The sequence below is a fragment of the Hemiscyllium ocellatum genome, chromosome 3, assembly GCF_020745735.1.
Source record: "Hemiscyllium ocellatum isolate sHemOce1 chromosome 3, sHemOce1.pat.X.cur, whole genome shotgun sequence".
In the NCBI taxonomy this organism is placed as follows: domain Eukaryota; kingdom Metazoa; phylum Chordata; class Chondrichthyes; order Orectolobiformes; family Hemiscylliidae; genus Hemiscyllium; species Hemiscyllium ocellatum.
The window spans coordinates 53,853,172-53,866,008 of record NC_083403.1 but is presented as its reverse complement, the minus strand read 5'-3'; the positions used below and the strand labels follow the sequence as shown (position 1 = coordinate 53,866,008).

The window sequence follows — 12,837 nt, the reverse complement described above, 5'->3', positions numbered from 1 at the left end:
GCAAATAGAGTTAAGGAGAATTCAAAGGTTTTTAGAAATATATTAACGACAAAAGGGTAACTAGTGAGAGAATAGGCTCCCTCAAAGATCAGCAAGACGGCCTTTGTGTGGAGCTGCAGGAGATGGGGGAGATATTAAATGAGTATTTTGCATCAGTGTTTACTGTGGAAAAGGATATGGAAGATATAGAATGTAGGGAAATCGATGCTGACATCTTGAATAATGTCCATATTATAGAGGAGGAAGTGCTGGATGTTTTGAAATGTATCACAGTGGATAAATCCCCAGGACCTGATCAGGTGTACCTGAGAACTCTACGGTAAGCTGGAGAAGTGATTGCTGTGCCTCTTACTGAGATATTTGTATCATTGATAGGCAACATGGTTTTTTGCGTGGGATATCATGTCTCACAAGCTTGATTAAGCTTTTTGAAGAAGTAATGAAGTGGATCAATGGGGGCAGAATGGTGGACATGATCTATATGGACTTCAGTAAGGCATTCGATAAGGTTCCCCATGGGAGACTGGTTAGTAAGGTTAGATCTCATGGAATACAGAAAGAACTAGTCATTTGGATACAGAACTGGCTCAAAGGTAGAAGACAGAGGGTGGTGGTGGAGGGTTGCTTTTCAGAATGGAGGCCTGTGACCAGTGGAGTGCCACAAGGATCGGTGCTGGGTCCTCGACTTTTTCTCATTTACATAAATGATTTGGATGCGAGCATAAGAGGTATAGTTAGTAATTTTGCAGATGACACTAAAATTGGAGGTGTAGTGGACAGCAAAGAAGGTTAACTTAGATTACAACAGCATCTTTATCAGATGAGCCAACTGGCTGAGAAGTGGCAAATGGAGTTTAATTCAGATAAATGTAAGGTGCTGCATTTTGGGAAAGCAAATCTTAGCAGGACTTATACAATTATTTAATGGTAAGGTCCTATGGAGTGTTGCTGAACAAAGAGACCTTGGAGTGCAGGTTCATAGCTCCTTGAAAGTGGAGTCACAGGTAGATAGGATAGTGAAGGAGGTATTTGGTATGCTTTCCTTTATTGGTCAGAATATTGAGTACAGAAGTTGGGAGGTCATGTTCAGCTGTACAGGACATTGGTTAGGCCACTGTTGGAATATTGCATGCAATTCCTGTCTCCTTCCTATCGGAAAGATGTTGTGAAACTTGCAAGGGTTCAGAAAAGATTTACTAGGATGTTGCCAGGATTGGAGGATTTGAGCTATAGGGAGAGGTTGAATAGACTAGGGCTGTTTTCCCTGGAGCTTTGGAGGCTGAGGGGTGACCTTGTAGAGGTTTACAAAATCATGAGGGGCATGGATAGGATAAACAGACGAAGTCTTTTCCCTGAGGGGGTGGGGTGGGGGGAGTTCAGAACTAGAGGGCATAGGTTTAGGGTGAGAGGGGAAAGATATAATACAGACTTAAGTGGCAACTTTTTCACAGAGGGTGGTACGTGTTTGGAATGAACTGCCAGAGGAAGTGGTGGAGGCTGGTACAATTGCAATATCTAAAAGGCATTTGGATGGGTATATGAATAGGAAAGGTTTGGAGGAATATGGGCCAGGTGCTGGCAGGTGAGACTAGATTGGGTTGGGATGTCTGGTCAGCATGGATGGGTTGGACTGAAGGGCCTGTTTCTATGCTGTACATCTCTATGACTCTATTCACGTTTTATTTCTCATTAAATTTCACCTTCCATGTATTTGTTCATTCCACCATCCAATTTATGTTCCCTTGAAGTCTATCACCAACCTCCTCACAAATCATAATTCTTTCACATTTTATGACACCTGCAAACTTTGAAATTCTGCCCACTACACCCAAGCCCAAGTAACACTATCATGATATTTTCCTTTGAATCTGAACTATAAACTTAGAATTTCTGAAAAGTATGGTTCGTTTTACAAGCAACCTCTGACTTTGCTTGACACATCAGCTGCCACCAGACACATTCTGGAATATAAAGAAGTGCTCGCTAAATTCTGAATTGATTTAAACTGGAATACTGAGAACAAATGGACATAATTTGGATTTGTGACTGACTAGAAATGCACCTGTCAGAGCATTTTTCTGGATTTAAACTTGCAATGCTTCTGCAGACATAAACCACTGCAGCAACACTGATTCACAAATTTAACTATTTCCTGTATTTTACCACAACAGGGTAAATCTGCCCTTCAATGTTTGCATCTAAGCTTACGAAGATTTTATTGCTTGAACTACCTTTATATTTTATAAAGGTGAAGTGGGGGTACAATTCAAACCAGGATATAATGTAAGCAACAGAAGAATGTAATTACTTAACACAGAATCTAGCCTCCATTTACAATTATGACCATGATACGATTGGGAAGGAAGTTGGCAGAGTCAAAGTGCTTACTGATAGCTCTAGAGATATGCTGAAATATCGATGACAGAATTTTCTTTTCTTTTCCATGCTTTGCATTAATATCATGGATGTGACTAGAGGCTTTTTATATTGTCATTTTAAATAAAATCCTAATTTGGCTTGGAACAATTAATATTAGATGCACAAAATAAATATAGGGCAATATTTTCTGAGAGTCCACATTACCAGCACCAGGGACAGGTATTATGGCAAATCATGATACAATGTTTATGGGGAGGTGAAATCACAGCAAATTTTACTTATTAGTTTAGATTAGACTTACAGTGTGGAAACAGGCCCTTCGCCCCAACAAGTCCACACCTACCCATACCCCACATTTACCCCTTACCTAACACTATGGGCAATTTAGCATGGCCAATTCACCTGACCTGCACATCTTTGGACTGTGGGAGGAAACCGGAGCACCCGGAGGAAACCCACGCAGACAACGTGCAAACTCCACACAATCAGTCGCCTGAGTCGGGAATTGAACTCGGGTCTCAGGCGCTGTGAGGCAGCAGCGCTAACCACTGTGCCACTGTGCCACCGTGCTGCCCACTAGTTGTTCTGGTGAAGATGTATTCAAACATTTACAAAATACTACAATATCATAGATGTGACTGATTGATAGTAAACTTCTGCAGTAGCTCTGACTCAAATGTATATCTATTTTGTAGTGCCCTTCAAAGTTCACTTCCTTTGCAGATTCTTGTGTTTAAATAAATTCTAGTTTTTGATATTTCTATAAATAATTTTACAAGCAATAGATTACTTTTGAAGAGGAGTCACTGTTGTTATGTAAGCTAACATTGCAAGCAATTTGCACATGTAAGATCTCGCAAGTGTAGACCCTCAAGAGCTTAACTCCACAAAAGGAAGCCTTGTACAAGAATATACTTCAAACAAGCACAAAAGTCGTACAAAAGCAGTCAAGTCCAAATCCCAAATGAAGATCGCATTACTAACACAGAGTGCAAGTAAATGAGATGATCGACCAAATGATCTGTTCCTGATGGTGTTGGTTAAGACAAAACTATTGGTCAGCACAGTAAGAGAACTGCCTACTCCTCTTCAAAAGGTACCATGTGCTCGTTTACGTTCACCTACCTATTCTGGTATCGAATTAAAAAGACAGAACCTCTGATGATGCAACACTTCTTCGGTACTGTGCTGAAGAGTCAGCTTGGATTAAGTGCTCAAGTTAGCAATGGAGGTTGAACTCATAATCCTCTAACTAATTGAGTGAAGCTGACATTTATATTCAGAGCGATTTCACCCTACGTAGCATTACTTTCATGATGGCTCGCAAAGCTACTGTGAATATGCAGCTCTGTTGTTCTGCACAAATATTAGGACATGTTGCCAAATTTGACTTGATTTGTTATTTGAAAAAGAAGACTATCAATTTTTCACTTATGTAGCATTGTCACTGTCAATTGCCTGAATATGACAGTCATGTTACAGTCAATAGAGAACTAGCATTCCATCGGCTAAACTTGAGGCCACACTGCAAGTCATTAATATTGGAGATCATCTCAGTACTTTCAACACTGGGTAATCGGTTATGCTTAGTACATGACACTAAACGAGTCTATCATTTGCACCTCAGAATTGCAAATCCCAATTATCTTCAGAGTTATGCAAAAGATTTTATTGTACTGTAGTTACTTTGATTGATGCTCTTGAGCACTGCACAATACTTGTGCTTTTCCTTCTTTTCCTGTGATTTTAATTAGAATGGCTCAGATGATCTTGTCATTTTACTATGTTAAAGATAAAAGTTCTTACTACAAGCAAAATATTAGTACTTTTCACCCTAGCAACAATATTAACACTTGATCGTTTTCATATTATCTCAAATCATAATGACACTTGTTTTTAATCCAACAGTCCCGTTGATCTTGTCAAAGAAAGAAACAATCACTTTTGACATATGTGGTCAGGTTATCAATTCATTTTACTTTACTAATCTCCTGTCTTTTTTATTCTGCCTACTCTCCTTTCCTCCCCCTTGAATTCTCTCTGCTGTCTTTTCCCCAAAGGTCACCATGGGGTCTGTGTGACTCGTTAATGGAAGAGTACAGCTTGCTAACAGTCCTGTCAGTGCCGTCATACCGCAGCCACTCAGCCCCTACATCAAGGAGAACTCTCTGTTTCTCTGCCTGCAAAATGACTCTGAGGAACCAGCGCGGATGATATTTTTTTAACAGCGCTCATTTTATTTGAACTGCACTCCCCGAGAGTGCTTGGGGCTGCCACGCACCGCTCGCCGCCTACCTGCTCAACTGCGGGGAAACAAGCTTCTGAAGGCTTTAATGGGATTTTGCCCGAGGCTATTTTATTAAGATGTCGGCTTTCTGCTGCCTATGCAGCTGACACCATTCCCTGTCAGCTGGCCTTCAACAATGCGTTGAATTACTCGCTTCAATTAACATTCATGGCTTGGTGCAGGGAAATGAGGGGGAAAGAGCTTTACAGGCCAGATGAGCCATGGTTAGAAAGGTTAAAAAGATACTATTCCATTTAGGTGGGACATTGAGAAAAAAATCTTTTTATATGTCTATAAGATGCATTTAAATGGTTTAATCAGAATTGCTTTCTCTTTTATTCTATGTTATCTATTTTAAAGCTATTCAGCAGGACAAGCACAAATAAGTTGAAGTGCATCATTTATACCAATGTTTGTACAGACAATTGTACTTCCATTTATTTTAGATTGTATGGGTAATCATTGAAGGTTCAGAATTTGGCCCCGTACATACTCAATTTAGAATCAGTTTAAGATTAAAAAAAACAAGGCTAGCGTTGGCATAAAGATGATTTATATTGAATAGGGCAGTATGAATTTTCATGGATTTGAATAGAAAATTTAAGTATTATTTTTACAGAACCTGCAGATTGACCATATATTATGTGATCCCTTGAGTTTTTAACACTTTGAACTATTCCCCAACCTTGATTTTCAGAACTCTTCAAAATCCAGTTATATATAGGAGAGTATGTTTTGTGAATATTTTTAGACCGAAAAATTCATAATGCCGTCACTCAGATTGTAACTACTTTGCAATTATAGCCCTATATTTCAGTCTGAAGAATAAATCTTCAAGAATGCATTGAACTGTATTGAGGATTTGGTTTCTATTTTACAAGGTACAGAATTTTTTGTACAATTTGTAAAATTATACTTCTCCACGTGTTTCTGGAAAACATATACATACATAAATCATGATGGATTTTGTTGAAATCAACCCAGATTGCATGCAATAAATGACTGTTTTCTAGCCTAAACAATGCATTCGAAGATGTTCCAATGTTCTTCCCTTGTTGCACTGTTTGAAAATAACGGCACGTTTGAAATATATTTTTAATGTCTGTGATCCTTTCCCTTTCCTTTTCCTGTTTTTCCTTCTGTAGCCTCTTCTGCCATCCCTACTGTCTGTCTTAGTTCATGGTTTGAAACTCTCTTGTCTGTGAACATATGCTATTCATCATTTGACTTGGTAGGAAGCGTGCACGAATTGTACAGTAAAAGATGCTCTCTGCTTAATTCCCTTTCCCTCCTCCCAGATGAACTAGTTCAGACTGGCAAATTGCACTCCAGGGAGAGCTAGAGTGTGAATGTCAATCAAGCCTGGGGTTGGAACTGAGTTCTCCTAGCTGAGCACTGTAACTACTGAGATGGCATACCAATAAACTATTATTTTAAAAGATTAATGATTTTTCAAGATGGTAGGTGATGTCACATAAAAATGCACTGCACGAGACACATTGATCAGTAAAATGCTGGAAACTGTTATCAGGTCTGTAGACCATTTTTTTCCAACTGTGTTTAAAGTCAAATGCGTGACATTTTCCTCAGATATTTGCAATGATGTTTGTTGCTTTGCACGATAACAGTAAGATTGGTTGATTACAGGTTTACCAAGTGAAATAACATGAAATTTCTAATTTATTTTATGATTTGAAATTGTTTTCATTATTTTTGGTATTTGAAATACAACAAGCATCTTCAGGTGTGGATAAGGAAAGTAAGTATACTGGCATAGATCATAGCTCACAGAAATTTGCTTCAATTTTCAATCTCCATGAGCCGAGTTTCGGTACCTGCAGTCCAATATATTCTTGAAGAAAAAAGATCTAGATCATTGTGCAATGAGAGCAGGCCATCATATCAACTGGCTGGGTAGTCAAAACAATCCAGGCACCCATCTCATCTAAAGTCCTTTCACGGTGGCAAGGCAACAAATGAAGGAATAAAATCGTAGTTTATTTGCTAAAACCTTCTGCAGGTTACAACCTTGATTATTTGAGGGTCATTGAACTATGCTTTGATTTTTCAACAGGGCAAAGCAAGGAACAAGCCCCAGGTTTAACTCAGCTGGAAAAGAAATTGAGGCTGATGCTGTTGGCATTATTCTGAATCATGTGCCAGCAGTCTAGTAAGTGAACTAATCTTTCCCCAGCTGTTCTCTTAAAAATCCCAGATAAGAATGTCCGGTTATAATTTCAACAAATAATGGGGCTAACTTTATCCAAAGGTTAAGATATTAAACACTGAATTATTCTGGATTTCAGTATTGATCGTTTTCTAGATATTCTCCTAAGTATAGAGCTGCATCTTATCAGAAATTGATTAAGTGTTGGCTAAGAGTTTCTCTCCTGAGGCCTAGTGAGTTTTCTTGCACTAAAGTTCCAAACACACTTAGTTAACTATCTTCCATATTCTTATGGCTTTCCACTCATCTAATGTTAGTCCCATTCTTCCACTTAACAGAAATGGAACTATTCACCACTGCCAGGACAAGCTGGGATTCCTGAGCCAGATCAAATTTAAAGGCCATTGTGCACCAGGTCAAGTGCCAGTAATCTGAACTTGCCCTTCATGATTCATGATATTTGGCTCTTTCATAGGTGGATAGGAGTATTGGGCACTCGGGATCACAGGGGGCTCCAGTGGTGCTGGTGAATGGGGTGGTGTGAAGGAGGGACATCCTTGTCCCATAGGACTGGCAGAGGAGGTCACAATTTTAGATCCTGCCACACTGATCCAAGTTTGTCTCCCAGACTCGATGTGGTCTCAGCCATCTGGAAGAATGCCCAGTAATATCCGACTGCGATGATATCTTTGTGTTGTTTGAAAGGAGAGAAGGTTAGCATTCCCCTTGATAAGGATGGAAGGGGTCTAGTGGCCTTACACAACACATAAATGGTTACGGCATTGCCATCTACTTCGTGGCATCTAACCATGTTTTTTTTCTTCGCCCAGAGAGTGGTGGCTGTGTGGAATGCTGTGCCCCAGAGGGCAGTGGAGGCCCAGTCTCTGGAGTCATTTAAGAAAAAGTTGGATAGAGCTCTCAAGGATTGTGGAATCAAGGGTTATGGAGATAAGGCAGGAACAGGATACTGATTAAGGATGATCAGTCATGATCCTATTGAATGGTGGTGCAGGCTCAAAGGGCAGAATGGCCAACTCCTGCACCTATTGTCTATTGTCTATATTATAGGGAGTAGGTCAATGACCTTCACTCAGCCAGGGACAGGGCACCACCTTCTCTCTGTCATCTTACAATCATTATATTTGTGCTACTACATCCACCATCTACTTGCTCTCACATATTCAATTCCCCCTGAATACTGACCCTGCATGCTCTCACCTGGATATCTCACCACCTTTTCCCCACCTATGGCTGCATTAATGGATCTGCCAGCCACTTTCATCTCACTTGATCCCTCCCTTTCTTTCATTTCAGGAGAAAACAGTCCACAAGATAGCAGAAGGACCAAGAAAGGTGATGGGTTGTCTGACATTGAGCTCCTCACCCTCTATGAGGAGAGGACCATTGCCAGCCACAAATGGACGATGGATAGTCACCAAGCCCCTGGTTTGATAGCGGATGATGCTGGGATCCCTTGCTTGAAAAGTGTCTCCCTTGACTGGATTGAGGACTACTCCCTTTAGACATTGAGACATAGCCATTTGGTTGAAACATATGTAGTGTTTTTGGAGCATATGCAGTTGACACATGGTGTCGGTCTGCGATTGGCATAGCATAGTGCTGTACAGTAACATTCCCACGTTTTGACTGATGACTGTTGACACCCATGACAAGATGTGCAATGATGATATATTGAGGTTTGCATGAGTTGGATGCCAAGATCTGTGGATATGTGGATGCAATGCCTAGTCATGGATTTTGCTCTGTAATGCAATGGCCAGGTATCCAGAGTGGAGGCCTGGAGCAGCAAGGGGTGAGCTGGAGTCACTAGGTAACCACTCTGGCTTTTATGTCTGGAATTGTTGGCATCTGTTTTTTATCGAATGGATGGGAGAATGAGAAACTGCATATCAATGACATGGCATTAGGTAATAGTAAGACTATTAATAAGTGATAAATCATGCAAATAGGTCTCTCACCACTCAGTAGAGAGAATCTTGTATCACCTGTTCAAAACCAGGATGGAAAATGAGAATTTTGTCCTTGATGTCAAGAAGGTCCTTGCTGGACATTTTACCTGATTTTCCCATCTTTCTTACCATTGTCAATGTCATTCAGAGGCTGGGAAGATTCTACCCTTAGAACATTTACTCAGATTGCATGCTATGCTACTAGATGTACAGAATAATTCAAACTGTACTCCTGTATAATTATTTAATTTTGTTCTTGCGAAATACTCTAATGCACAGAAAACATTGATGCCTGTACAGTCAGTTCCTGGTCAGGAAGAGGTTAATTAGGAAAATGTACAAATCAAACTGAGACCTATGAACTGAACATAAAGTCATAGAAATATACAGCATAGAAACAGACCCCACTGTCCAACTCATCCATGCCGATATCCTAATTTAATCTAGTCCTATTTGCCAGCATTTAACTCACATACTTGTAAACCCTTCCAAGTCACGTACCTATTCAGATGTCTTTTAAATGCTGTAATTGTACCTTGGGTCAGAAATAAGACAAGAAGCTTCAGCCCTTAACCCTTGAATTTTCTAAGGTGTGGTCCTTTGTTTTGGGAATGTCAGACTGGCAAATATACATAAAGCAAAAATATTTCCAACACAATATCTCAGAAATTATAGAAAAAACACATTTCTAAGAAATTAGATTGACATGGTTTCATAATGCAATGAACAATAATGCTTGAGAGATTTAAGCATAATCAGAAATCTGATAGAAAAAAGACTGGAATGTTACTGGAAGAGTAAAGGCTCTAGTCAATCTTTGGCAATCATTCATTATGGCTAAAAGTTCCACAAAAAACTGCAAGTTAATATTTCCTATTGGCCGCTAGCAACCTATTAAATCCATTATCAAAAAGTTAGGTTCTATTTGAAATTACCATACTGGATCTTGTTCAAACAAGTGTTCATCAAGGCCCAAACGTTTACATGATCATATAAGAATCTCTGCCAAGTAATAATTACATGGTGAACCCATCTAACTAAGGAAGCTGATGATTTATTCAGCACTTTAAACAGCCCTAGAACTGGTTTGTCTGTCATAATCCTAAATCATGCAACAAATAAATATTTCATCCTCTAATAAACACTTAACAGCAATTAAAACATGGTTAATTACCAACACTTCTAAGATATCAGGATGTATTGCTGCCTTAAATGAGGAATACACTTGATCTGAGTGCTTACAGGTCTCTTTCAATTTTGCTTTCTACTTCTAAAATGCAAGAGAGAATGACACTTGAAAAGCTTCATTAAAATCCAGAGGCAAATGTCGTGTTACATGTCAGCTAATGTGACTTTTACAGTGCTAGCAAACTAAATAATCTTCATCACTCATTTTATCATTGCAAAACTCACTTACTAAATCATTGTTTAATATTAAGTTGATTTCAATCAAAGATATTTATGCAATCCATTCATCCAGACACATACATTTCCTACTAATTTTCCTTCATGTTAAGCCAAGCACATAATGAGAAAAGGTTACTTGAGTAAGTGTAACAAAAAGTAACAACGAACATTTTTGACATCATGGATCAAAACTCTTTATTTTGGCTAAGTGTGAAGTTTGTGGAGGGGTTTCCCGTGAGGCCTGGTGTTCTACAAAACTCACCTCATTAATTACCTGCAATGAAACAATTGCATTCCTCTTACCTGGTTCTAGCCCCATCTTATCACGTGCAGTTACTGCAACAATTTGTCCTCACTCAAAAAAACTGGCAACCTTGGCACCCATGCCAGTTTAAAAGGCCATTGGCCGAATAAGCATTGCACCTCATGACAACAGAACGGCACAATAGCAGCAAAACTACATTGCTCATGGCACGTAGTCAGCCTATCAATTCCTTCCAATGCAATTCTGCCTTCACCCCCTATCCCTCAGGGTAAATGTCCTTGTTCTCACCTCAACACATGCCTCTGCTTGGCCCACTCCCTCCTATCTCCCTCCCTTGACCTTCCATGAGTCTTGACTGATCCACCCCTTTTAACAGTGATTACCCCTCCCTCACAATCTCCTGAATGATCAACAAACCTACAGGATTGTATTCACTTCAGACTGTGGCTCATTTCGCTGAACATCTCCCTGACCTGACTGTTCAGAACTGAAAATGTGTTGCTGGTCAAAGCACAGCAGGTCAGGCAGCATCCAAGGAACAGGAAATTTGACGTTTCGGGCCAGAGCCCTTCATCAGGAATGAAAAGGGCTCTGGCCCGAAAAGTTGAATTTCCTGTTCCTTGGATGCTGCCTGACCTGCTGTGCTTTGACCAGCAACACATTTTCAGCTGTGATCTCCAGCATCTGCAGACCTCACTTTTTACTGACTGTTCAGAACTCTGACCACCGTCTTTATAGCCCCCTGACTGATGATACACAATTCTCTGACTATTCGAGATGAGACAGGACTGACTGTTGCCTATTCTCTGACTGTATTCAGCCATATTCATCTGCACCTCCATTTGATTCTCCATTTAAGTAATACTCTGCATTCTTATTCTTCTTGACAAAGTGAACAACATCACATTTTCTCACATTTATACCTTGTATGCCAGATTTTTGCTCACTCATGCAAGTGAGTATCTGCGAACTCCTTATGTATTCTTCACAAAATACTTTCCTTTGTGTTACCTCTGAGCTGATTGGTCTTGCCTTCATTCCCCTCACCTAAGTCATTAAGTTGTAAATTGTAAACAGTTGAGGCCCCAGCACAGAGTCTTTCAGTACTCCACTCATCACATTCTGTCAAAGAGATAAAGACCTACTTATCCATTCTTTCTGTTTTTTTTAACCAGCCAGCCAATCTTCTATCCATGCTAAAATGTTACTGTCAATGCCATGAGACTTATCTTTTATAATCGCCTTCTGCAAATTCAAGTACAGCACATGTTACTCCTTCAAATAACTCCAATAAATTGGTAAACATTACTTCCTTTGCACAAAACCATGTTGACTGTTCCTGGCTACCTTTGCATTTTCTAAGTGCCCAGCCATAGCCTCTTTAATAGTCAACTCTAACAACTTTTCATGCTTGGACTGACGCAAATCAATTGCCCTATAATTTCCTGTTCTCTGTCTTCCTCCATTTTTGGGGCTATTCTATCGACTCTCATCTTGTGGAACTTTTCCTTATTGTAAAGACTGTGTTTTTTATTTTTGTATTTCATTTTTTAAAACTGTCGATTGTAATAAGAAAGTACTATTTAAATTGAAACGAATTCAAAAGAATGGCTGCAGTTTTGAAAGCAAGAATCCTGATACCCATGGCAGGCAGTGTGAACACCTATTTGAACAAGAAGTCGTTGAGATTCAGATTGCAGATATTCTGGAGTTGGTACAGCTTTCGTTGGCAACAGGAAGTTCATCGGGTCTCTGGACTGGTGACAGTTATCAATGGCAAGCCCCTTTTGCTTGGAAACAACTGTGTGGCTGTTTCTTGGGTGGCTGAGCAGATTGCAGCTGGAAACAAGCCATAAGGACACACAGGAAAAGAGAGAGAGAAAGATTGAAAAAAATAAAGAAAGAGTAAGAAAGGAAGTGTGTAGCTCAGAAGCTGCCTGTTCTCTGGAGTCAAACTCAAATTAAAAGTAGACAAAGCTAATTACCTTTCCTGCAGCAGTTTCTATAAGCTATGGTTTTAACTTGATAAACCAGAGACATTTTCTAAGTGAACTAACCACTTTATATTTCTTACCAAGCTGTGGAAGCATCCAGAGCAAAACAAAGGGACTCGTCTGTTAAAGAATGATGTCTCAAGATCAGAACTGGGAAGCAAAGATCACTGAATTGTTTCTCCAGTTTTATTTAACCTCCATCAGTAATCTATTTTATCTATTTTTCCTATTTGTTTGTCTGTGTGATGTAAGAGGGTGTTTATAAGGGGATTAGAATTTCAGTAGTAGTGTTACAAATCAATGGTTTATGTCCATTTGCTTTTACCTATAGTCAATTTGTTTGTAATAAATAATAATTCTTCTTCAAT

At 39.5% G+C, this 12,837-nt stretch overlaps 1 non-coding gene across 1 annotated transcript; it reads left to right on the top strand.

The window, feature by feature from the left end:
* Positions 1-7,524: 7,524 nt before the first annotated feature.
* Positions 7,525-7,652, top strand: LOC132809580 (U6atac minor spliceosomal RNA). The gene has a single exon (XR_009642428.1). It is a non-coding gene; the product is annotated as a U6atac minor spliceosomal RNA (small nuclear RNA).
* Positions 7,653-12,837: the final 5,185 nt, after the last annotated feature.